This window comes from Stegostoma tigrinum, chromosome 2 (assembly GCF_030684315.1).
Source record: "Stegostoma tigrinum isolate sSteTig4 chromosome 2, sSteTig4.hap1, whole genome shotgun sequence".
In the NCBI taxonomy this organism is placed as follows: domain Eukaryota; kingdom Metazoa; phylum Chordata; class Chondrichthyes; order Orectolobiformes; family Stegostomatidae; genus Stegostoma; species Stegostoma tigrinum.
Window position 1 is genome coordinate 21,791,168 of NC_081355.1, and position 4,536 is coordinate 21,795,703.

Sequence of the window (4,536 nt, forward strand, 5' to 3'; positions counted from 1 at the left end):
GCGATTTGAGGTAAGGCAACGTTAATACTATATGCCATACATTGGTTATACTGCATCCACTGTACCCGGTGCGGCTTCCTCTACATTGGGGAAACCAAGCGGAGGCTTGGGGACCGCTTTGCAGAACACCTCCGCTCAGTTCACAACAAACAACTGCACCTCCCAGTCGCAAACCATTTCCACTCCCCCTCCCATTCTCTAGATGACATGTCCATCATGGGCCTCCTGCAGTGCCACAATGATGCCACCCGAAGGTTGCAGGAACAGCAACTCATATTCCGCCTGGAAAAAAAATCCCACTTCCTACAGACTAAGGGGGTGGCCATGGGCACCCGCATGGGCCCCAGCTATGCCTGCCTCTTTGTAGGTTACATGGAACAGTCCCTCTTCCGCACCTACACAGGCCCCAAACCCCACCTCTTCCTCCGGTACATTGATGACGGTATCGGCGCCGCCTCTTGCTCCCCAGAGGAGCTCAAACAGTTCATCCACTTCACCAACACCTTCCACCCCAACCTTCAGTTCACCTGGGCCATCTCCAGCACATCCCTCACCTTCCTGGACCTCTCAGTTTCCATCTCAGGCAACCAGCTTGTTACTGATGTCCATTTCAAGCCCACCGACTCCCACAGCTACCTAGAATACACCTCCTCCCACCCACCCTCCTGCAAAAATTCCATCCCCTATTCCCAATTCCTCCGCCTCCGCGGCATCTGCTCCCACGATAAGACATTCCACTCCCGCACATCCCAGATGTCCAAGTTCTTTAAGGACCGCAACTTTCCCCCCACAGTGATTGAGAACGCCCTTGACCGCATCTCCCGTATTTCCCGCAACACATCCCTCACACCCCGCCCCCAGAGGATCCCCCTCGTTCTCACACACCACCCTACCAACCTCCTGATACAACGCATTATCCTCCGACACTTCCGCCATTTACAATCCGACCCCACCACCCAAGACATTTTTCCATCCCCTCCCCTGTCAGCTTTCCGGAGAGACCACTCTCTCCGTGACTCCCTTGTTCGCTCCACACTGCCCTTCAACCCCACCACACCCGGCACCTTCCCCTGCAACCGCAGGAAATGCTACACTTGTCCCCACACCTCCTCCCTCACTCCCATCCCAGGCCCCAAGATGACATTCCACATTAAGCAGAGGTTCACCTGCACATCTGCCAATGTGGTATACTGCATCCACTGTACCCGGTGCGGCTTCCTCTACATTGGGGAAACCAAGCGGAGGCTTGGGGACCACTTTGCAGAACACCTCCGCTCAGTTCGCAACCAACAACTGCACCTCCCAGTCGCAAACCATTTCCACTCCCCCTCCCATTCTCTAGATGACATGTCCATCATGGGCCTCCTGCAGTGCCACAATGATGTCACCCGAAGGTTGCAGGAACAGCAACTCATATACCGCCTGGGAACCCTGCAGCCATATGGTATCAATGTGGACTTCACCAGTTTCAAAATCTCCCCTTCCCCTACTGCATCCCTAAACCAGCCCAGTTCGTCCCCTCCCCCCACTGCACCACACAACCAGCCCAGCTCTTCCCCCCCACCCACTGCATCCCAAAACCAGTCCAACCTGTCTCTGCCTCCCTAACCGGTTCTTCCTCTCACCCATCCCTTCCTCCCGCCCCAAGCCGCACCCCCAGCTACCTACTAACCTCATCCCACCTCCTTGACCTGTCCGTCTTCCCTGGACTGACCTATCCCCTCCCTACCTCCCCACCTACACTCTCTCCACCTATCTTCTTTACTCTCCATCTTCGGTCCGCCTCCCCCTCTCTCCCTATTTATTCCAGCTCCCTCTCCCCATCCCCCTCTCTGATGAAGGGTCTAGGCCCGAAACGTCAGCTTTTGTGCTCCTGAGATGCTGCTTGGCCTGCTGTGTTCATCCAGCCTCACATTTTATTATCTTGGCATATTTTTAATGTTAGGAGGAAGGTTTATAAAGGACATGATGGGCAACTTTTTTCTCCCCTCACACAGAGTGGTTCATATGTGGAATGAACTGCCAGAGGAAGTGGTGGATGTAGATTAACTTCCAACATTTAAAAGATGTTTGGATAAGTCCATGAATAGGAAAGGTTTGGAAGGATATAGGTCAAATGCAGGCAAGACGTATTTAGTTTGGGAAATAGTTGGTATGTACTAGATGAACTGAAGGATCTGTTTCCATGCTGTATGACTATAAGAGATTAACATTCTTTAAAGCTGTAGAGTATAAAAGATGCTCTAAATGTCTGAATAAGATACTGTAAAGACAGAGATAATGGGAACTGCAGATGCTGGAGAATTCCAAGATAATAAAATGTGAGGCTGGATGAACACAGCAGGCCCAGCAGCATCTCAGGAGCACACAAGCTGACGTTTCGGGCCTAGACCCTCCATCAGAGCTGTAAAGACAGCTTCTGTTTACCTGCAGCCCAATGAAGACCTAACAGTCAGGCATATAATTAAACCTAGAATTAAAAGAATAAACCTACTCAACGATAGTAGGAACTGCAGATGCTGGAGAATCTGAGACAACAAGGTGTAGAGCTGGATGAACACAGCAGCCAAGCAGCATTAAAGGAAGAGGAAAGCTGATGTTTCGGGCCTAGGCCCTTTTTCAGAAGTGGGGGAGGGAATGGGGGCTCTGAAATAAATAGGGAGGTGGATACAATACGGATAGAAGATAGGTGGAAAGGAGACAGGTAGGTCAAAGAGGCAAGGATGGAGCCAGTAAAGGTGAGTGTAGGTGGGGAAGTAGGGAGAAAGGTCAGTGCAGGGAGGACGGACAGGTCAAGGGGATGGGATGGGGTTAGTAGGTAAGAGAAGGGGGTGGGGCTTGAGGTGGGAGGAGTGGATAGGTGGGAGGCAGGGACGAGTCGGGCTGGTTTTGGGATGCTGTAGGGGGAGGGTAGATTATGAAGCCTGTGAAGTCCACAACTGCACCTCCCAGTTGCGAACCATTTCAACACCACCGCCCATTCCTCAGATGACATGTCCATCCTGGGCCTCGTGCAGTGCCACAATGATGCTACCCGAAAGTTAAAGGAACAGCAACTCATATTCCGCTTGGGAACCCTGCAGCCCAATGATATCAATGTGGACTTCACAAGCTTCATAATCTCCCCTCCCCCTAATGAATCCCAAAACTAGCCCAGTTCGTCCCTGCCTCCCTAACCTGTCCTTCCTCCCACCTCAAGCCCCACCCCTATCTCCTACCTACAACCTCTTCCCACCCCCTTGACCTGTCCGTCCTCCCTGAACTGACCTATCTCTCCGTACCTCCCCACCTACACTCACCTTTACTGGTTCCATCCCTGCCTCTTTGACCTGTTGGTCTCCTCTCCACCTGTCTTCTCTTTTATCCATCTTCTATCCGCCTCCCCCTCTGTCTCTATTTATTTCAGAACCCCCTTCCCTCCCCCTTTTCTGAAGAAGTGTCTAGACCCAAAACGTCAGCTTTCCTGCTCCTCTGATGCTGCTTGGCCTGCTGTGTTCATCCAGCTCACCACCTTATCTCAAACCTATTCAAACTTTAGTTTTCAACCTGATACAGATACTTCCTTCATTTTAGTGTAACCCTCACTGTGTCTGGTGAAACTAAGAAATAAACACAATAAATTTAGATAAACCATGCTTCTTAGCCCCCTTGATCTCATCCTGAGTTAATATTTTAAATACTAGATAACACTGTGTGAAGCTGAATGAACACAGCGGGCCACTTTAAATACTAGTCCAGTCTAAGTGATAGAAATTAACATGCATTTACCACCGGTACTAACTATATGTTTAAAATTTTAAATGAACAAAAGAATCATGGGTGAATATACATAAATTTGTGAATCCATGCAAAGCTGAGGCAAAAATGGTACAAGATTATATTGGCAAATCTAAAGTTGTTGATCAGTTCCTTCAACAGAGTTATCCATGGTAGAGGTCCTCTGATTACTGGAATAGTATTATTACATTTGAGAAGGTAGAGAAACACTCATTATCAGAAACTTACTGATAAAAGAAAATAAGTTTAATCTCTCCAGAAAAGGGAAGTCTGTAGAGTCCAGATGACACAGTGGAAGTGTGATTAAATTCTCCTCCTGAAGGGCAATACAAACATAGAATAAGTTAAAAGAAAAACAGCTCTGAAATAGTCATCATAAACAGGTTCAAGGGATGATTTGACATGGAAAGGGAGAAAAAGAGGACCACGTGAGAGATAGGGGAAAACACAAAGGTGAATGGAGAACAACAGAGAAATCTTGGTCCCAACTTTTCAGTGATGAGAAAATAAGGTTATTCCTTCCAAAAGTCATTTCATTTTAAAATTACTATTTAGTAAAGCATAATGCATCTTGCAAAATTTCACATTAATAGTTATGCCATTCCATTCACAGCTTCTTGGTTTGGCACACTAAGGCTTTCGGTATCTGACTTACAAGTTTTACAGAATAATGTTAAAAACAGTAAATATGAATTACTTAAAGAAAATATTGCTGCATGCTTTGACTGCTTCCACATTGAAAGGACATAACCACAAAAG